Below are 22,729 nucleotides of genomic sequence, written 5' to 3'. Positions count from 1 at the left end.
TATTCGTGTATGTTTTGTGCTCCTGTGTCTGTGAGCTGGTCAAGGTAAGTGTGATCTAAGACGTAAAGAAGAGTGAATTGTAGTGATAAGATGCTGGAACATATTTTTACATTGGGATTTGCATACGATTAGACCATTTTATTGACGTTAGGAAGTGTCTATGGAAGTCAGAAGATTAATGGCCACAGTTTTCCCTATTTCAACCCTCACATGAGTTTCTGAAGCTGTGTAAAATCATCAAACAGTAAGCAGAATGAATATGGAAACGCGTCATGGTGTTCAAAAGGTAAAAAGATGTGTAGTAACGTCATTTGTGTTTGTTTTGTATTCCTGTGGCTGTGAGCTGTTCAGGGTAAGAGTGATGTAACACGTAAAGGAAAAAGGAGAGGGAAAGCTGAAGGGGGTGTAGTGATGTCAGTTGGGTATGTTTTGTGCTCCTGTGTCTGTGAGTTAGTCAAAGTAGGTGTGATGTAACACGTAAAGGAAGAAAAATGTAAACGAAAAGGAAAAATGAAGTGTAATGATAAAGAGAGAGATACTGAGGGAAGGTTGAAGGAAAAAAACGTGTAGTGATGTCAGTTGGGTATGTTTTGTGCTCCTGTGTCTGTGAGCTCGTTAAGGTGAGTGTGATGTGAAGGAACTGAGAGAATGAAATGTTATAGTAAGAGAGGGAAATTGAGGAAAGGTTGAAGGAAAAGAAGGAAAAGGGTGTGTAGTGATATTAGTAATGTGTGTGTGTGTGTGTGTGTGTGTGTGTGTGTGTGTGTGTGTGTGTGTGTGTGTGTGTGTGTGTGTGTGTGTGTGTGTGTGTGTGTGTGTGTGTGTGTGTGTGTGTGTGTGTGTGTGTGTGTGTGTGTGTGTGTGTGTGTGTGTGTGTGTGTGTGTGTGTGTGTGTGTGTGTGTGTGTGTGTGTGTGTGTGTGTGTGTGTGTGTGTGTGTGTGTGTGTGTGTGTGTGTGTGTGTGTGTGTGTGTGTGTGTGTGTGTGTGTGTGTGTGTGTGTGTGTGTGTGTGTGTGTGTGTGTGTGTGTGTGTGTGTGTGTGTGTGTGTGTGTGTGTGTGTGTGTGTGTGTGTGTGTGTGTGTGTGTGTGTGTGTGTGTGTGTGTGTGTGTGTGTGTGTGTGCAGCGATTAACACCATCATTTTCCAACTACGCCGTGGAAAAAGGAAAAAAAAAGCTGCCTCGTCTGCCTCGCGCCTCCTCCAATCTTGTGCCATTGCGTGTCAGTTTTTTGGGCGATGTGAACTTCAGAACTTGTCCCACCACGCCAAGGCCAGGCCACACCTCAACACGCCCGCACACACGCACACGCACACATACACACACACACACACACACACACACACACACACACACACACACACACACACTAATACATTCATAACCAATCCCTTCGTCTGTTTTTTTCTTGTTACTTCTTCCTATTCCCTTCCTTCTCATCACTTTTCATCTCATTTCCTATCCCTCTTTCCTTCTGTTCCCTCATTTCTTATCACATTAGTTTCCACACCATATCACACACAAACACTCCATCTTATCTCCCTTTCTCCTACTCTCACTCTCACTCCTGTCTTCCGTCACTATTCAAACTATCTCTCGGCCATATCCACAAACACCTTCCCTCTCAAATAAACTAGAAATCTTGCCAACCTATCACCAGAACTATAAAAAATACTCTTAAAAACACGTGTATCTTCAACTGGAGCCTTTGGAGAATAGTGATGGTGAGAGAGCAAAACGTTTCAGAATACAGGCCAGTCTATCTCATCTTCCTTCTCTTTCACTCTCACCGCGTCCTGTCCTCCACCTTTCCACATGCACTCAGCTCCTCCTCTTCCCTAGGCAACCACTTCCCGCCCTCCACCTGCGGCCTGAGTCACCTGATATTAATTACAGTGGAACCATGCGTGCTTTGGGGTTCGAGGGGTCTTCAAGTGCACGGGTTCGAATCCTGTCCACGGTCCGAGTGTAGGTTGGGCTTTCTCACTCGCGGCAACGGTTTCCTAGCATGTGGGCTTTGAGATGGGAAGTACCCCAAAAAGTATCCTCTTTAGCCAATAAATTCCCGTGAAAAACTCACGTGGTAGAAAAAAATATAAAAAACTATTGGAAAAATCAATAATCTGTCTACTCTAAAGTGACTCCAAGGTTCCAAACATACTGTAGCTTACTGTTAGAATTGATTTGATGTGAATAATACTTGCTTTCTGTTGATCAATACATTTATCACTTTACAGCTCATGATTTTCCTTAACATCTGACAATCTATACTTTACTTTTAGGGAACCAACACTCAAGTGGACCTTCTTTTTAATATTTTGTTGCCCTTGGTTGGTTTCTCTCGCATAAAACAAAATGCATTCCCATTCTAGGACCCAGGAGCGAATTTAGAGCATCAAACTATAGTGGTGATTTTCTCCCTACATCTCTCCACTCCTCTCCTCCTTCCCTTGTCTTTCCTCTGCACAAACGGAAGTAATTATTCTGGCTTAGATCTGTGGAAAGGTCTGGCTTGTCTGGTTTGAAGTAACTAGCCCCCCCCTCCACTCCATTTGCTCCTCGTTGGCTTAATGACGGGGACAATTGGTGGAGGTAAAAAGTCTATGATGATTTTTGCTCGTTTACAAATCATTTTGCGAGAAAAGAGACATTTAGGGTCACTCAGAGGGCGGACTGTCAGCTTTATGCCTCCCCTCCCTCCCTCCTTCCCTTCCTTCCCTCCTTCCTTCTTTTTTCCTTCCTACATGCTCTCCTCCTCTTTCTCCTCCTCGTTCTTCTCTTCATATTCTTTCATTTCTCCATAGTCCCTTTCCTCTTTTCTTTCTCTTTTCCTTCCTAAGTGTCCTCCTCCTCTTGCTCCTCCTCTTCGTCCTTCTCTTCCTTTTCTTCTTCTTTTACTACTCCATAATCACTTTCCCTCTTTCTCTTTTTCTTTATTGCATTCCTCCTCCTCCTCCTCCTCCTCCTCCTCCTCCTCCTCCTCCTCCTCCTCCTCCTCCTCCTCCTCCTCCTCCTCCTCCTCCTCCTCCTCCTCCTTGTCCTCTCCCTTTTTCTCTCCTTTCACTTCTCATCTCCATAGTCCTTTGCTTGTTTCCCATTTTCCTTCTCTGCCTTCGTCATCCTCCTCCTCCTCCTCCTCCTCCTCCTCCTCCTCCTCCTCCTCCTCCTTCCCTCCCTTCCTCCCGTCACAGTCTCTCGGACAGGTGCTAATCCAGGAGGACCCGTAAACACAGTCCACCTGTCGCTTCCGTCGTCTCGGGGTCGCTCAGAGAATCCGTCCCGCTCCCCCCTCCCCTCTCTCTCTCTCTCTCTCTCTCTCTCTCTCTCTCTCTCTCTCTCTCTCTCTCTCTCTCAAGGTTCGCTACTCCTCTTCCTTCGTGTTCCCTTGTTTAGTATCAGGTAAAAGTAACGCCTGGTCTTTGCTACATCGCCTCTCGTGACAAGTAGCGCTCTCTCTCTCTCTCTCTCTCTCTCTCTCTCTCTCTCTCTCTCTCTCTCTCTCTCTCTCTCTCTCTCTGTGCTTCCCGTTTCGTCCTTACCGGAAATTCTGACTCTCCTTCGACTCAAATTGTGCGAAACGCCGATTAGCCTTATGACCTGTGGCGTCTGTATAGTCCTGTCACCTCTCGCGCAGCTGTTCAGAGCGCGTACGATAATAGCAAGAATAAGTACGAGTGTGGGGTTCATTTACGATATAACTAATGAAGGAAAGTAAAGTTTGACCGTATTTAGAAGCGTGTACGATAATAGGAAGAATAAGTACGAGTATGGAATTGATTTATAAGCCTTGTTTTCACGATATTTGTTCTATACGTGTTAGAAATTCCTTTTAAACACTAGAATCGTCACAAGCAGGAAAGCAACCCCACTGAAAACTTGAAACCCCTTACACTACAGGTCCGATAAGACTGCGAGGAGTTTTAAAATATCCATAAAACAATAAACTTCCTCTGCACTGTGTCTATTCCTGTATGGCGTGATAATCTTGGCGTGGAGGGGATCCGGACACCACCACTTCGCATCCGCTACATTGAGGCATTAATGAAGCTGGATGGAGCGATAACACGAGGGAAAGATGAGTGGAGGCGACCATGCGGCGTGAGGGAGGGAGAGAGGAAGAGGGAGAGGGAGGAGTCACCAACCGAGCGTGTAAACATGAGTGGGGGAGTCGAGGTGTGTCTGGGAAGGATGAGACACACAAAGCGATACCAAGACTAGGTGTTTGTTTATAGTGTTTACAGAGATACATTCAGAGGGAAGCGAGTTTTGGGATGAAGAAGTGCAATGAAGTCTGCGATATTCAGTACTGGGACACATTTTTATCTTGAGATTTATGTACGATTAGACTATTCTATTTACATTAGCGAGAGTCTATGGAGGTCAGAAGATTAATGGCCACAGTCTTCACTATTTCAATCCCCCTCATGATGAAGCTGTGTAAAATCACCAAATAGTGAGCACAATGAGTAAGGAATGGTATTGAAGCGGCAAAGCAAGTACGATAATAGGAAAAAAAAGGTACGATTCTGTAACTAAAGAGAGTACACTTGAGATTAAAAAAAAAAACCTGACGATAAAAAATAATGAATGTATAGATAAGTAAACCAACAAATCGACAACTTTAAAGAAACTGACCAATTAAACAAAAAAAAAAGAAATAAAACAGATCCCAGAAAAGAAAAAAGAAAACCTAAACAAATATATTCTCGTGACACATTAACAAACCAACCCTGAAAACAAAACATAAGAAAAAAAAAAACGAGTTAGATAAATAAACGAGAAATAAATCAACCTGCAACTAAAACGAGAGAAAATGAAACGAAAGAGTCCCGCGTGAACAGAAACCAGAAACCATCCCGAGCGAGAGATAAGACAAAGCAAGGTACTAAAAATAAATAAATCTACAAAAAGAAAAAAAAAGAAACGAAACAATGAACAGGTACCAGAAACCGTCCCGAGTGAGAGATAAGACAAAGCGAGATACTAGAAACAGATAAACGTGAAAAAATTAAACGAAAACAGTCCCTCATGAACAGAAACCAGAAACCGTCCTGAGTGAGAGATAAGACAAAGCAAGATATTAAGCCTAAGACGCTCCACTCTCACTCCCTACCCTCTCACACTCTCCCTACACCCCTCCCTACCCTCTCTCTAGCCTCTCCCCCTCTCCCCCTTTGCGGTTCTAGGCTGAGTGACGCCCTAAATGACTTCAATTACGTGAAGGTAATGAGGGAGGGTTGATAGGGTACAAGGTGGCGTCTGCATATAGGGCTCCCTACCTCCCTTGTATGGGGATTGTCTTGGCTCGCTCCCATTAACTTCAACCCCCTTCACCCTCCCTCCCTCTCCTCTCTCTCTCTCTCTCTCTCTCTCTCTCTCTCATAGCAAGGAAAAAAGTTAATTGCGGAAGCCCCCATTAATTTAAGTGATTGTTGTTGTTGTTGTTGTTGTTGTTGTTGTTGTGGTGGTGGTAATAATGGTGGTTATCCTTATCATCGTTATCACTGTTCTACTACTACTACTACTACTACTACTACTACTACTACTACTGTTACTGTTTCCTCTACACTATCACTACTACAGTTCCTATTACTGTTTACCTAATGAAAGTCAGAGCGTCTCCCAGGTAACACACGTGGAGTTAATTATCTGCCTCACCTTTCCTGTCTTACGTAATGCCCCGTGAAAGAGAATCAAGCAAAAAATACGAAAGGAAAACCACATCAAACCGCAACCAGCAAATCGGCAAGTCCAACGAAAAGGAAAACGGGAAAAAAATATAAATAGCAAAAAGTTTCGTTCGATTAAAAAGAGCAGGACAATTACAAAACACCAAACAAAAACCACAAATTTGGATTCAGATTCCCTTTTACACAGAATTTCCTCATTTTGGATCCAATTGTCTTCCCACTAACCCACCGCTAAGATTTCCTCCTCTAAATATCCTTTTCTACACGCCTCTCACACGCACCTCCCCCCCTCCTCACCTCACCTGGCCCGGGATGCAGCAGGTAAAGGCCGGCGTGCTACAAGGGTCCTCTCACAATTACCTGGCTGGGAGTGAAATACCTGTAATCTAGCCCCAGTCCAGCCGTGTCCCACGCGGGGCCCTTCATCTGCCTCACCACCACTACTGTCATCACCACCGTCACCACCACAACCAGTCCGCCACTCATATCTTTCCAAATCACCACCATCACTACACCGCTGCGCCCTTCCCTCCTCTCCATCGCGTGGCCTCTTTTCTCTCCATCTTCGAAAATCACCACCATTCCTGTCTTCCCCTCCTGTCTCGTGTCCTCCTCGCCTCGCCTCGCCTCTGCATTGCTCAGCGTCACCTGTGCCTTCGTCCCCTCCTTCGTCAGGCTCTCCAGCGCAGCGTGTCACTGTATCGCTCGTCCCGCACTGAGATCCGCGGAGCATTACCATATTTTTTTCATTACTGTTACAAGTTAATTACCTTCAGTCGCCGATAGCGCCACACTCTTAATGACCCATAAATTATTCGCTCCTGCAGCGCCGAGTCTGTTCGTTTACGCTTCACTGGGGACGTCCCGCGTGGGCGATGTCACTGGGGATGTCTTGCCCCTTTTGTTATCCCGTCACCTACATAATGCACGGTGCCTGATGCTGCTGCTGCTGCTGCTGCTGCCGCCAACCATCGCCTGATGTTTACCTGACGTGCTGGGTGCCGGGGAAAAGAACATGGGAGGAAAATTAATTGTTCTCCGGAAAAGAAAAAAAAAACAATAACAACTGGAGATAATGTTTGTTTGTGTGAAGTGTGAGCGACGGGCGGCGTGACGTCAGGAAGAGAGAGGTGTTGTGTTGCGGAGGGCGGCACGAGGAGGTCAGTTCAGGTGGGCGGCGGTGGCGGCGATGGTGGCGGTGGGTGGTGACGGCGGCGGAGGAGCGGTGGTGACGCGTACGGGCGGGATCGTCGGCCTGGCGGGCTGGCGGAGATGACCCTTGCGGTTAGGCGGGTCAAGGTGGAACTTATTACATCCCTCCTGCCGCCTCGGCCACTCCTGCGCCCTTTGCTCCCAGGCCAAGACTGTGTCAGGCCCGGGCGCGGTGCTGGGTACCGGGGGCTGCCAGGAGCAGGGCGGGCCGTCCCGGGACATCGCGGGCCCAATGCTCCTGGAGGCGCCGCGGGCGGAGGGTACTCACGCAACACTCACGCACCTGGCAACCATGTTACACATCTCCAAGTCGCCACACGCTTACGGAAGGCAACCCTCTCCCCGCGGCTCCTCACCCGCTCATTCTACTTACCCGGATGCCTAAGGGCGGGAGTCGCTTGTACGAGGAAGGTTAAGTATAGGCCCTTGTGGCCCCGCCGCGCACTGCATCATTACGAAGCCCGTGAATCTTGGCCGGCCGTCATTATGGAGGGACGAGGACGGCGCACCACCACCACCACCACCACCACCACCACCACCACCACCACCATCACTACTACCACCACCACCACTACCACCGTTGTACCTCTGTGTCCTGCACCTCCTTGCCGTACACATACCACCACCACCACCACCACAGGTCCCACTGGACGCCTCGGCTCCCAAGGACCCTCACTGTCACCGTCGCCTTCAAGAGACCCGGAAGGCAGAATGGTGGTTGAGATTATCAGAGGAGAGACGTCCGCTCACAGCATTACCGCTTGCAGTCGCCCCATGACACACACACACACACACACACACACACACACACACACACACACACACACACACACACACACAGTACCAGGAGTCGTGCCGCGGTGTGCCAGAGTGTGGGCGGCAGTAGCCCGTCACTGTCCCGCGATGACCTCTGGGGCCAGCCCGGCCGAGCAATATCAGCTAGCGTACGGTGCGATGCAGGAGAAGGAGAAGGAGAAGGAGGAGGAGGAGGAGAGAGGGCGAGAGTGGAGGTAATAGGGAAGGAGAGAGGAAGGAGAGGCGGTCCAAGCTGGGCGGGCCATCGCCTCGCCACACCCCGCAATTACCCGTCATAAGGTAGGGCTCCGCCAGGCCTGCCAAGAAGCTACGCACGGACCACTACGCCATCACTCCCCGCCGCCGCAGCCGCCGCCGCCGCACCTCACTGAGCCGCGCCCGCCCTGCGGATCCCTGCTGAGGTAGTGGCGGGACGTGCGTGTAGGAAGGGGCTCACGAACGGCGGGGTGTGTGGAAATTAAGGAAGAAGTGAATCGCATTCTGAGGGACGAAATGTATGAAGAGGAGGAGGAGGAGGAGGAGGAGGAGGAGGAGGAGGAGGAAGGGCCTAAGGAAACGGCGACCGCTTCCCTCCTTTCCTCCAGTCCCACATGAATCAAGAAGAAAATTACACACCATCTGAAGAGCGGACCGAAAATCACGCGCCTGGCCCATACACACACACACACACACACACACACACACACACACACACACACACACACACACACACACACACACACACACACACACCTAAATGTTTCTGATGAAGGAAGAGTAACGAGGGGAAGGATGGAAAGAGGAAGAGAGAGAGAGAGAGAGAGAGAAGAGAGAGGAGAGGATGTGAAGGGGCTGCCGGCGAAGGGAAAGAAGGAAGGAAGGAAGGAAGGGAAGGAAGGGAAGGAAGGGGCGGCCGGGGAGAGGCGTGCTGTCAGCGTACATCACGACAGCTTCATCGAACTTTAAGTATTGATTGTCGAGTGTCGCCGCGTGAGCCGTGACGGTGACGCTGGCAGGACGGTGGCTGAGTGACAGGGATGCGTCAGGGTGCGTGAAAGTAGCCAAAAAAAAAAAAAAAAAAATCAACATGTATTCTCGCCATGTTTTCTTCGAGTGTGAAGGAAGACCAGGAGTAACGCAGGGGAAACAGGAAAATAGGGAAAGTTGTAGGGTGATTTATCAGTCTCAATCTCCCCTCTCTCTCTCTCTCTCTCTCTCTCTCTCTCTCTCTCTCTCTCTCTCTCTCTCTCTCCCCTCTTCTCCCTCTCAGACGTTTCCTTCGATTCTAAAATACTCCACAACGAATCCCATTGTCCGGGCATCGATCCCACCCCACGTGGAGAGAGAGAGAGAGAGAGAGAGAGAGAGAGAGAGAGAGAGAGAGAGAGAGAGAGAGAGAGAGAGAGAGAGAGAGAGAGAGAGGTCTAAAATAAGTTCCTGTGGTGGTGATAGTGATGGTGGTGGTGCGGGCGGCGTGGCACTGCGGGCGTGGCGGGGCAGTGCGGGGTGGGTGTGGCTGCGGGTGGGTTGCAGGGGTGCGGGTGTGGCGGCAGTGAGTCAGGCGGCAACAGGTAGTGAGTGGGCGGGCCTGCGGGTAGGGGCGTGTGAGTCAACAGGTGGAGGAGCATCATGGGCTGCCCCAGTCCGCCCGCGGCCCCCACGAGGTGGTCCTGACGCTGTCCCCGTGGTCAGCACCTGTCAGCGGCCTTGAGCGGTGTGGGGTGCGGCGGTCAGCTGACGGGTGCCGCACGCGTCCCCTCCTGGCCACGCCCTGGAGGCCACGCCTGTCCCCGGCGGTAATTAGCTGTGCTGATGCCGTGACGGCCGCCGCCAGGATAGGCTGTGACATCCCTGCTTACGTGATTACCGGGGCGTGCCGCTGGTGCCCCAGGGCGCCGCGCCGCACCGCCTCCTGCACAGGCGCGCCACCAGTGCCGCCTCAGTATGCACCACAGTGCGCACCGTGCCCCGACGGAGGCTGGCCGCAGCTAACACGACGCTGGCGGAACACTCCGTCCCGCCACACCATGGTGTGTGTGTGTGTGTGTGTGTGTGTGTGTGTGTGTGTGTGTGTGTGTGTGTGTGTGTGTGTGTCCTGAGAACAGCTGTCTCGTCGCCGCCACTTTTCATTGGGTAAAGGCCAATGAGCAGCACAATGGTCGTAAATAACAGGGCCCTTACTAATGGCTCGAGGGGGGGAGGGGCGCCTCGGGGCTTGGGTGAACATGGGTCGTCAACCCAGGGCGATCACCTGGGGCTGTGCGGCCGGTCATGCCCACAGGCACTACCAGACCGGGGCGTCTCTCTCTCTCTCTCTCTCTCTCTCTCTCTCTCTCTCTCAGCCCCACCACTCCATCCCTCTCCTTGCTGCTCTGCACCGTCTCTTCCTGTCTGGTTCATTAGTTTGTGGCAGTCGTCATCTCGCAAACTTTCCTCGCCCACAAACTTTACTTTTAGCACAGTTCCGTCCGTGGTGGCGCAGGGGCGGGCCGCCAAGCTGTGCCCAGTGTTGCGATGCTGGTACACACTGCCTGGCGGGACGCTGCGCCGCGGTGGCCACACTCCACACGTCGCAGTGGGAACAGCCGGGCTTCGGGGCGAGGCAGGGCGAGGTGAGGCGAGGCGAGGTGAGGTGTTTGTGTCCGTCCCTCCCCGCCGCTCCTCCCACCGCCAGCTGCCCCGCCGCCCAGCTGTCACCTCCCGGAGAAAACCTGCATAATGTGATGAGATGACCTTGACGCCCAGCAAGTTTTTATTCACAAATTTCTGCAAGTAAATGAATCCAGAAGGCGATCGCGGACTGTTACGGGCCGCGGCATTAAGAGGCGGGCGACGCGACTTTCCTTCCTCCGCCGGGCGGGCCACAAAAACAATTAAGCTCTTATTAATTTTTTCTCCCTTTTGAAACGTTGAAATCTAAATGGCATGAAAATTAAATTGCGTGTGTGCGGGAGGAGAAGAGAGGAGGACCAGCGGTGGCTCACTCCCTCTCACTCCAGCACCGCTTTAAACACTCACCCCGGGGAGCCTCGCGCGTGTCCGGCAAGGCCATTGTAATAAGCTCATCCCCGCGCCGCCCCGCCGCTGCCCAACAAATGAAGCGGACTCCGTGTTTGGCGCGGCGCTGCACTGACGGCCGCCGCTCCTCACTGCACCGCGTCGCCCATTCCAAGACGCAAAAGATGATGACTCGGAAAACCCTCCCATAATTGTTTCCACGACCCCAGATGCATGGGTCCGCTGGTCGTGGAGGTGGTCGTGGTGGTGGTGGTGATTAGTCGTCCTGTGTTCGTGTCGTTTTCGTTATCGAGATCGCAGGAGTTTCGTCACAAGAGGGCCACAGATTGCCAGTCAGTCGTTCAGTCAGTAGTCAGTCATTGGTGCAGTCAGCTGTCACCATCAATCAGTGAGAGGAGATAACAGGTCTCTCTCTCTCTCTCTCTCTCTCTCTCTCTCTCTCTCTCTCTCTCTCTCTCTCTGGCTGTCACACCTGTCTCCTCATCCTCTACCTGTCCTTTCTTCCTTCCTCACTTGCCTCTCTCCATCTCTTGGTACTCACCTTAATTGCTGCTCTCTCTCTCTCTCTCTCTCTCTCTCTCTCTCTCTCTCTCTCTCTCTCTCTCTCTCTCTCTGTAAGCCTTTGTATTCTCACTATTTCAATTTTATCTTTAGTTCTCTGGCGTTCACTGTTGACGCAAATTCTCTCTCTCTCTCTCTCTCTCTCTCTCTCTCTCTCTCTCTCTCTCTCTCTCTCTCTCTCTCTGGTCCCCGCGGCAGCCTCGCCTCGTCGCCGCTTCGTGAGATCATGATACAGAAGAATGTTTACGCTTTTGCTTTCTGTCATTCGCGTTGATAAAGTTGTCATTTTTTCAGAGTGTAATGGCTGTTTGCTTCTGTTTCGTACTGACTTGACGCGCACAATTTACGTAGTTTTGTCATGTGTGTGTGTGTGTGTGTGTGTGTGTGTGTGTGTGTGTGTGTGTGTGTGTGTGTGTGTGTGTGTGTGTGTGTGTGTGTGTGTGTGTGTGTTCTTTTGTTTTCTTGTTTTGTTCATTAGTTCACTTCTTCACTTTGTTTTCTACTTTAGCACCTCAAAACTTCGCATCAACCTTCCTATGACACAATACACGCATTACACCACGAAGCCCTGTACTTTCAAACACTTTTTCACATAAGGACGATTTACAAAAGCCACAGAGATAATAAGAGTAGATTCTCCCCCATGTTTTCACCCATATAACGCAAAATTCTCGTTAAATTGTCTCTGGAATCACGGAAACACCTTAATAATTTTCACTAAAGCCACTAAAAATTAAAGATAATACGAATCAAAAGGAGAATGCTATCGAAATAAGGAATCGCCAATATCTGCGAACCAAACTTTGAGGTCCAGAGACTAAAGGTTAAGGAAATTTTTCGTTCAAACAGTTGGCGGTGAAGCAACTCACTGGCGAACACTCAAATCTGCAAGACCATTTGGCCGTGCAGTCTGCGAGGCAACAGATGGAAGTGGAGCAAAACAACAGCCTCCACTGGGCGTCATCACAACTTCCCCTTGCTGCAGTGCGAGGATTTTACGCGAGCACTGAACCTGAAGCTTGGAGAGCGTTAGGAGGCGCGGGTTTCGAGGCAGCGTGGTGGAAAAAGGAAGGGAGAAAATAAGACAACTCGCACACTGTTGATGACTGTGGAAACCAGATAGGGCGAGGGACTACAGCGGACTACAGCTCGAGGACTGAAGAACACCAATGACGGTCGATTTTGTAACAGTGAATTGAGATAGAAAGGAAAAAAAACAGGAGAGAAAATGACTGACACTAGTTGGCTGGGATGAATAGATAGAAATAGAAGAGGACGCAGTGTTTCGAGGCAGTCTTGTCTAGAGGAACGAGTGAAAACCAGAGAGAAGCTAACATAGATTACATTTTGAGAAGCTGGCACGAGGACATTGCATTAAAGAAAATTATATGCTGAGGATTTCAAACCAGTCCGGAGAATAATAACTAAAGAGACTAACTCACACTGTTGCTGAGTAGATTTTTAAAAGGAAAACGAGAGAACATGAGAACGAAAACTAAAGAAAACTAGGAGTGGGTTGATCATTTGAGAGCCTAGAGAATAAAAACTAAAAGAAAATGAAGAGACTAAACAAAAGGACAAGAAGAAGAGAACTAGGCACCCAGACAAAAACTAGTAATATATCAAGTATCTTTTTTAGAAATCCAGAACATAAAATGAAGGAAAAAAATGAGCCACTCCTTCATTTTCTTTTCCCAAGTAAGAGAAGATTGGTTAATTAAAAGGGAAACAACAGTAGACCGAGTATTTTCAAGTAAACCAGTGGATACAATTAAGAAAAATCATTACCCATTACTTTTATACGAGAGCCAACTAGAAGAGAAAAAAGATTACGTAAGACTCAGAGAAAGACAAAAAGCATTACTCCCACACTGTCCCTTCCTACACAATTACATAAGAGGAAACAGGAACAAATATAGGCAAAATAGTGATAGATTATTTAGCACGCAGGGAAACAAAACAAGGCAAATCTCATCTCACTAATGACAAAAGATGGGGAGAGAGAGAGAGAGAGAGAGAGACGGAGAGGGAGGGAGAGAGGGAGAGGGAGAGTATAGAAAGACGTGTTGCTGTTACCTGGATAGCATTCTCTCAGGTGTCATTAGAGTCAACACAGTGCTTATCATTACAGTCCAGTGCGGGGCAGAGCTGATTAAACCGCCCCGGGGAGAGAGAGAGAGAGAGAGAGAGAGAGAGAGAGAGAGAGAGAGAGAGAGAGAGAGAGAGAGAGAGAGAGAGAGAGAGAGAGAGAGAGAGAGAGAGAGAGAGAGAGAGAGAGAGAGAGAGAGAGAGAGAGAGAGAGAGAGAGAGAGAGAGAGAGAGAGAGAAACTGTGTGACTCTAAACTAGTTGTCAGTCAAGGGAAAACAAACACACAACACACAACACACACACACACACACACACACACACACACACACACACTAACAAAAAAAAACAATAAAACCTCATTCATCATTAACAAAAAGGCAAAAAAAAAAAAAATACCCAGGGCAGGAGTAAGACAATGAAGGATTTGAACTTAGCAAACAACTAAAAAAAGAAAAAAAGATAAAAAAAAAAAAAAACCAGGCAGGCACGTTGAGTCAAAGAATGTTAAGTGCTTTCAGTAACAGGAACGATTTGTAAAGACAACAGCAATGACGGGACGTTTGGGGGGGGGAGAGGGGTGAGGGGGTCAGGAGGGGGAGCTGAATGACTTGTACAGGTGAAGTAAACAGCAACAAACTCAAGCAAGGTGAAGGTAGAGGGTAATTAACGTACGTATTCCAGGTAAAATGTACGGGACTGGCGACTGAGTGGATCTATTTCGTATCTATTTATTTTTGTTACCTTGGTTAGTTTTCTTACATAAAAAATAAGGATACGAGTGACAAAGAATGATCAATTACTGTAAATAAAACCTTGAAATGGATAAAAAAAAAGAGAACTGCAGATAAAGACTTGAGACTGACGGTCATATTTAGACGCCTTGCTCTCTCTGGCGCCGCTACAATGTTAAAAAAAAAAAAAAAAAAACCATGCTCTCTCACCACAATTTTTCAAGTCCCCATAGCTATACAAGGAGGGTTTTCAAGACAGTTTCGCCTCATGATCAACTAGAATTCTTGCAAATCCATCAATAAAGCAACAGAAATACCTTTAAAAACATGAGTATCTTCAACTAAAGCCTTTAAAAATAGTCTTCGTGAGAGAGTAAAACGCTTCTGAATACAGGCGTGAGTGAGAGAGCTGCCTGAAGTGACTAGGAAGAAAGTGACGAGAGAAAGGGACTAACTACGGATTTCAAGACAGTGAAGTGATCTGACGAACGAGACGAGGGACTGAATAGGACTGAGAGGTACAAGGGACTAGGGCCAGTATTCTGAAACGCTCTCCTCTTTCACCATCACTATTTTCCAAAGACTTTAGTTGAAGATGTTCATGTCTTTAAGGGTATTTTTATGGTTCTAGTGATGGACTGGCAAGATTTCTAGATTATCATTAGAACAAACTGTCTTGAAAACCCTGCTAGCTCTCCCTGTGGCCTTGGAAAACTGCCGTGGTACGAGGATGGATGGATGGGTTTTGGGTTGGGCGCCGCAACAGCAAGGGTCATCTGGCGCCGCTACAATATTTAAAAAAAAACACGTACACACACATACACATCGCTAAAAAACTAAAAGCAATTAAAAACAATGAAATGAAAAGTAACTAAAAATACAATAAAGGAAATAAAACAAAATTCAGATAGGGGAGGAGGCCAGCTTCCCCCATGCCGTGGTAAGAGAACAAGACGTTTCAGAATACGTGCTATAAGATCTGATAAAGACAACAGGAAATGGAGTGATACAAGAACGAAAAGAGATGAACACAGGTAGAAACAAGTGGCAACAGACCGAGTGACTGCTCTGGGGGTGTTGTTAGTCCATCTAATAAATAATCTGATAAAGTACAATAGGTAAGAAAAGAAGAGAAACTGAATGATACGAGAACTACAAGAGGCAGGTAGAAACAAGAGGCGATAGACTGAATGACTGTGCTGGGAAAGTTTCAAGTCCACGTCTGGCGCACCACAGCTCTCCTCATGTTATCATTACAGGTCAGAGCATTAATAACACTGGGGCCAATTACGAGGTTCACCGTTAGAGGGCAGGGGAGGCAGCAGCAGCAGGGGGAGGTTCACAGGTTCACAGGTTCAAAGACACACCTGAGTACACCTGAGCACACCTGACGCGCGAGTGTTTGAGCGAAATTAGATTGAACGAAAGGTCTTGTGTGTGTGTGTGTGTGTGTGTGTGTGTGTGTGTGTGTGTGTGTGTGTGTGTGTGTGTGTGTGTGTGTGTGTGTGTGTGTGTGTGTGTGTGTGTGTGTGTGTGTGTGTGTGTGTGTCTCTCTCTCTCTCTCTCTCTCTCTCTCTCTCTCTCTCTCTCTCTCTCTCTCTCTCTCTCTCTCTCTCTCTCTCTCTCTCTCACAGCAACGATGGAATGAGATGGGAAAACAAAGCACATTTCTTGACGTGATGACAATACGTTTTCTTCTTCTCCTCCTCCTCCTCTCTCTTCTTCTTCTTCTTCTTCTTCTTCTTCTTCTTCTTCTTCTTCTTCTTACTCCTCCTCCTCCCCCTCTTCTTTTTTGCACCAGTTCTTGTCCTCCTCCGATAACGCTACATCACACCACCACTTCGTTTTCTCTCTTCCTTTTTTGTCTCTCACTCTCATAATCCTGAGTTGTGTCCTCTCTCTCTCTCTCTCTCTCTCTCTCTCTCTCTCTCTCTCTCTCTCTCTCTCTCTCTCTCTGGTATTGTTTTTTCCCTTCATAACACTCATCTCACAATTTCCTTCCACATTTTGTCCTCCACTGCCATTTTTATTTCCACCTTTAAATGCTCTTCCTTATTCCACATCCACCTGCAAAATGTCAAAATTTTCCACATTCTCCTTCCACTCTTGTCCCTTCCTACTCTACATTTATCTACAAGTAACTTTCCTTCCACTTAAAACCGCTAATTTCTACTCCTAGTTTTTATACTCACCAGTACCTGACATCCACATCACCTCAGCGGTTCCTACACTCTCCCTCCACCTAATCCATTTCCTCCAGCTTCCCTCCACCAGCGAGTGTAGTCAAAACTTTCAGAAAATCCTTTAATCCTGTAATCTTTTCTCTTTGCTTCTCTCTTTCATTGGATTTACGGAGTGCCTGAAGTGTCTCTCTCTCTCTCTCTCTCTCTCTCTCTCTCTCTCTCTCTCTCTCTCTCTCTCTCTCTTTCCCCTGTGATCGCTGTGACCCGCATCGTTTCTCGCGACGATTAATGACACCACACCGGATATAAGCAAGCCATGTGAGGTACGAAGCATTTCTCTCTCTCTCTCTCTCTCTCTCTCTCTCTCTCTCTCTCTCTCTCTGGGCTGGGAGCTGTTTCTGAAGTCATCTTAATACCAATGAATGTGGTCGAGAGAGAGAGAGAGAGAGAGAGAGAGAGAGAGAGAGAGAGAGAGAGAGAGAGAGAGAGAGAGAGAGAGAGAGAGAGAGAGAGAGAGAGAGAGAGAGAGAGAATGCACACTCCTATGTCTGATTAATGACCAATAAGCATAAGAGAGTTGTTGCATTTGCTCTCTCTGACTAGACTAGGGACAAGACCAACACTCCCCCTTTCTACCCTTCCCTGCTCTTCCTGCCCCCAACTCACCCCCTCCCCTCTTCCCTCCTACCCTCCTCCTCTCCCTTCCTCCCTCCATCTCTCTCTCCCCTCTCCTTCCCTCCCTCTTCTTTCTTGCAAGGGACAGAAACAGCATTTTTTTTTTCAGATCAACCTCCCCTCCTCCTTCTCCCTCCCCTGCCTGATCTTTCCCCTCTCCTCTCCTACCCCCCTTCAGCCCTACCTTCAGTCCCACCTCAGTCCCTGCCCACCCCCCCATCACAGTCCAGGCCTTACGTGGTGAATTCTAATGACGTAGTCTCTCTCTCTCTCTCTCTCTCTCTCTCTCTCTCTCTCTCTCTCTCTCTCTCTCTCTCTCTCTCTGCATTTCTGAGTTAAAATCCTCTTATTTTATTTTTCTTCCGTTTTTTTCTTTAATTTTATTCTCTTCCTCCTCCTCCTCCTCCTCCTCCTCCTCCTCCTCCTGACGTATTGTATGTCTGTAGTTTTTCATATTTCCGATCCACTGTTTCTTTTCCTCCTCTTCTTCCTCTTCCTCCTCAGACAGACAGACAGACAGACAGACAGACAGACAGACACTTACATAAAAGAAACATAACGAAACAAACAAACAAGTACAATATTTACTGGAAACTGTGCTGCTGATGATGATGTTGATGTTATGTAATGGAGGAGGAGGAGGAGGAGGAGGAGGAGGAGGAGGAGGAGGAGGAGGAGGAGGAGGAGGAGGAGGAGGAGGAAGAAAAGAACAGGAGAAAGACGATAAAGAAGAAGAAGAGGAAAAGGAAGAGGAAGAAGAAGAAAAAGAAGAATAGGAGGAGGAGGAGGAGGAGGAGGAGGAGGAGGAGGAGGAGGAGGAGGAGGAGGAGGAGGAGGAGGAGGAGAATCTTACAGTAGTGACATTGAAAAATCCTAAAACGTGACACTTAAAAATGATTACACCTTTTTTAGGGTGAGTGAAGGTGCTCGAGTGTAGCTAGGGGGGGGCGGGAAGGAGAGGAGGGGGAGGAGGGGGGGAGAGGTGATGCAGCAACAGGTGGTAGTAAGGCCAGCAGGTGAGGTACGGGGAGGGTATGGGTGTCCTCTTCTTCCTCCTCCTCCTCCTCTCCTCCTCCTCCTTCCTCTTCCTCCTCTCTTTCGCTGTCCTCTTTATCCTTCCACTCTTCCTTCTTTGCTCTATTACTCAATTATTTTTTCTTAATTATTTCTATGGTATGTGTGTCCTCTTCCTCCTCCTCTTCCTCCTCCTCTTTCTTCTCGTCGTCTTCCTCCTCCTTTCTTTGCCCTCTCTCTTTCCACTTTTCCTTCTCTGCTCTATAACTCTTTTTTCTCAATTCTTCCTAATGACTCTTTAAAACAACTGGCTACATTTCAAACTCTCAATTCCTTTTCTTATTTCCCTTTTCCTATCATTCTTCATTCTCTCTTCCATACCTCCATGCATTCCTTTTCTATTTCTCATTCCTCTGTTACCCACAATCCTTGAAATACCTCCTATATCCTTCCCATCCAATCATTCTTCTTCTATTTCCTATTCTTCTGTTACCCATAATCCTTGAAATACCTCCCATATCCTTCAAATACCTCAAATATCCTTTCATCTTATCCATAATCCTACAAATACATCCCATATCCTTTCCTCTTACCCATAATCCTTCAAATACCTGCCATATCCTTCTCTTCTCTTCCGTTCACGCATATCCTGACGAAAACCTTCCATCCAATATATCCTTTTTGAGACTCAGTGCAGCGAAGGTGTGGCTGATTGGCAAACGCTTCGCATGCACTGAAAAATTACCGGTCAACGAAGCACTAACAACACGGGAGGTAGTCAGTCTCCCACTCACCTGGCGATGGAAAGCGAAAAGGTAACCCAGCCAGTCAGCCACTCAGTCCTTGTACGTGAAAAATGCACCTTTGTAAATCTCCAGGTGCAATAACTACTGACGGATGGACACACGCGCACACGCACACGCACACACACACACACACTTCATAATAAACAAAATAGAGAGAAGCTTCAAATTAAAAAAAGTATTCTAATATAAAAGGAAATGTGTGTGTGTGTGTGTGTGTGTGTGTGTGTGTGTGTGTGTGTGTGTGTGTGTGTGTGTGTGTGTGTGTGTGTGTGTGTGTGTGTGTGTGTGTGTGTGTGTGTGTGTGTGTGTGTGTGTGTGTGTGTGTGTGTGTGTGTGTGTGTGTGTGTACGCGCCACTTAACGAGACACCTATGCTTGAGTGTCTTCACCTGAGGGCGTTGGTGGGGGCGTGGGCTGAGGGAGGGCAAGGGGCGGGGACTGGGGGGAGGGTAGGGGGCGTGGGCATACAGTAGCAGCAGTACCTGGAGGAAGGGCGTGGGTGTGGGTGTGGTGGGTGTTGTTTCGCGTGGTCAACGAGGCGTGTCTTTACCCCGAGGGACACACACCCCGGCGGCGGCAGGTGTGTGTGTGTGTGTGTGTGTGTGTGTGTGTGTGTGTGTGTGTGTGTGTGTGTGTGTGTGTGTGTGTGTGTGTGTGTGTGTGTGTGTGTGTGTGTGTAGGTGGCGTGCCCGAGGGATCTGCTTGTTCCTCAATGGACGGCGGCATGGGAGGAGGAGGAGGAGGAGGAGGAGGAGGAGGAGGATTTAAACTTCAACACAATTCTTCCCAGCAAAGCATAAGAAAAAAATAAAAACACGAAATAAAAAAATTAAAAAACTTGCAACTAGTCACTCAAATTTAGACGAAATAGACAAAAGAAAATAGAAACAGAAAAAGAGAAAAAGAAAAACAAAAAAAACTGAAACAGAAGAATTAAAACTGAACAACAAAGCGAATAACGTAACAAGTGTAAATTTATAACGAAGGAAACGAAAACGAGGAGGAGGAGGAGGAGGAGGAGGAGGAGGAGGAGGAGGAGGAGGAGGAGGAGGAGGAGGAGGAGGAGGAGGAGGAGGAGGAGGAGGAACAAGAAGAAAGAAGGTGGCTTTGGTAACCTGGCTTGGCTTCACACCTGTCTCGTCGACTTGTTTGTGTGTGTGTGTGTGTGTGTGTGTGTGTGTGTGTGTGTGTGTGTGTGTGTGTGTGTGTGTGTGTGTGTGTGTGTGTGTGTGTGTGTCTCGGTTGTCTTGTGTTGGAGTGACGCAGCGTATCTTGGCTGCGTGGGTGAAGGAGGAGGAGGAGGAGGAGGAGAGATGATGAAAGAAGATGAGAGATGCGGAGAAGAGGAAAAGGAAAGAGGGAAAGGAGGAGGAGGAGGAGGAGGAGGAGGAGGAGGAGGAGGAGGAGGAGGAGGAGGAGGAGGAGGAGGAGGAGGAGGAGGAGGAAAGTGATGCTAATGCCCTTCTCTTCCTTTTCTTTCCTCTCTTTCACTACCTTCCTCCTCCTCCTCCTCCTCCTCCTCCTCCTCCTCCTCCTCCTCCTTACGCAAGTCTTTTATTCTACATTTGCGAAGGAATTGAAGGAAAAACAAAGCAGCAAGTGATGATAATCTCTCTCTCTCTCTCTCTCTCTCTCTCTCTCTCTCTCTCTCACACAATGTTCGCTAAAGAGAGAGCAGTAGACAAAATAATATAAGAGTTACATATTTCAATTTTATTCCTGCCTGAGTTACTTCAAGAGAGAGTGATGGTATGAAATGAATGGAGTTTTGTTTAATCTCTGTATTTCACTTCTCTTTCGCCATCTTCCTTAAGCAATGAGAGATGAGACGAGTAGAGCTTAAAGACGGTACATAACTTCCTCTCTCTTCTCTTCCTTGTGTTCATCTTAACCCCTTCAGTACTGGGACACGTTTTTACCTTAAGATTCGTATCCGATTAGACCATTTTATTGACATTAGGAAGGGTCTATGGAGGTCGGAAGATTAATAGCCACACTCCTCACTATTTTAAACCCCCACTTGAGTTTCTGAAGGTGTACAAAATCACCAGAATGAATATGGAAACGCCTCACGGTACTGAAGAGGTTAACAGGTAAAGACTCGCAACACACTAAGGTAAGAAAAGAACAGGTACAGAAATAAGTGAGGGGAAAAAAGTGAAGAAAACAACATAAAACAGAAAAAAAGGAAAAAGTGGGGAAAAAAAAGGAGACAAACTGAAAATGGTAACGGAATGAAATAAATAAATAAAAGAAAAATTAACAGAACATGTGTAGGATGTTAAAAAGAGAAAAATAAAGCGTAGAAATTTAAAGCATAAATAAACAGCACAACATGAGGTAAGCCAAGAGATAAAAAGGCAAAAAGAAACACAAAAGACAAAAAGAAACAGAAAAACACAAAAAAACTCAAGAAAAATAAGAAAAAAGAGAAAAAAAAAAAAAGGACAAAAATAAACAGGAATAGAAAACAAATGAAGCTAAAAAAGACGAGGACAATATTAAAATGTTACCATGTCTTCCCTTCTCTTGCTCACCTCTTCAACATTTAGGGAGGGAGGAAAAAGTGGATAAAGGAAGAGGTAGAGGAGGCGAAGGAGGGAGAAGATAAACACACGAAACACACAGACAACACTCCTCGCGCCTCCCTCGTGTTGACAATACTGTTTGGAGAAAGAAAACCAAGAGATGAGTATTAGGATTGGAGGAGAAAAAAGTACATGAGTTTTTCCCTTAAAAAATCTCCTTGTTTTCCGTAAATGGGCAAGAAAATACTCATGTTTTGTCGTTTTACTGAAGACTAACTGATTCTCTCTCTCTCTCTCTCTCTCTCTCTCTCTCTCTCTCTCTCTCTCTCTCTCTCTCTCTAGTTCCATGTGCATTATTTTGCTTATAAAGTACAATTTGTGAATATTTAAGTAGAGAAAATGAAAATATGACAAAAAGAGAAAGAAAAATAAATGAAGCAAAATAAATTATGAGAAGAAAAGTAAGGGAAAGCATGATAAAGAGGAAAACAAAGAGAAAATAAACAAAACACAACAAAATAATGAAGGAAAATGAAAGTAAACGAAGAAAGGAGATAAAGAATAAAAAATAAAATCTTAAACGCAACAAAACAGAAGAAAAATGAAAGTAAGGAAAATTATAATAGATAACAACAAAAACAAACAATAAACAATACACAGGAAAATAACGAAGGAAAATTGAAGTAGAAGAAGGAAAAGATAAGGAAGAGAAAACGTAAACAAAACACAACAAAAAGAAAGGAAAAGAAAAGTAAGTGAAAAGAAAACCAAAGGGAAAAAAAATTACGTAATTGAAGAAAAGAAGAAAAAAAATAATAGACTGAAAGGAAATGACGCGAAAAAAAAAGAAAACGACTAAGAAAAGTAAAAAATAAAGAGAGAAGAAGAGAAAAAGAAAAAAAGAGATGCGAAAAAAAAGAAAAACGACCAAGTAAAAAAAAGAAAATAGCGTAACTGAGAGAAAGAGAAAAAAAAAAGAAGAAACAAGGAAAACAATGAAGAAAAAGAAAAAATTAGACCAAGAAAAATAAAAGAAATAAAGAAAAATGTAACAAAGAGTGAAAAAAAAGAAAAAGAAGAACGAAGGGAAGGAGGAACAAGAGAAACTGAAACTGAATAATGAGAGTAAGTTTAGCGGAAGAAAGTATGACCTTGGCACTGAGAGGTCAAGATTAAAGGTCACGGTGGAGGCCCAGGGATCAGAGAGGCACCTGGGGGTCACGAGGGCACTCAGAGGTCAAGGTCACGTGGTTTGGGAGGCCGTGGCGTTACCGGGAGACAGTGAAAGGGAAAGGGGAGGAAATACAAAGAGGAAAATGAGAGAAATGAATAAAGAGAATAGCAGGAAAATGTGCAAGAGAAAGTGACAGAAAGTGATAGAAAAAGTAGGATAACTCAGGAGGAATGAGAATAAATGGAAATAAGTAA

At 46.7% G+C, this 22,729-nt stretch overlaps 1 protein-coding gene across 10 annotated transcripts in view; it reads left to right on the top strand.

Moving 5' to 3' along the window:
* LOC123507584 (transcription factor AP-2-alpha-like) overlaps positions 1 to 22,729 on the top strand; it is a 211,590-nt gene that overhangs the window by 160,767 nt on the left and 28,094 nt on the right. The window lies entirely within an intron of this gene.

This window comes from Portunus trituberculatus, chromosome 22 (assembly GCF_017591435.1).
Source record: "Portunus trituberculatus isolate SZX2019 chromosome 22, ASM1759143v1, whole genome shotgun sequence".
NCBI lineage: Eukaryota > Metazoa > Arthropoda > Malacostraca > Decapoda > Portunidae > Portunus > Portunus trituberculatus.
The sequence above is the reverse complement of the archived record's forward strand: the minus strand, read 5'-3'. Positions and strand labels throughout refer to the sequence as shown.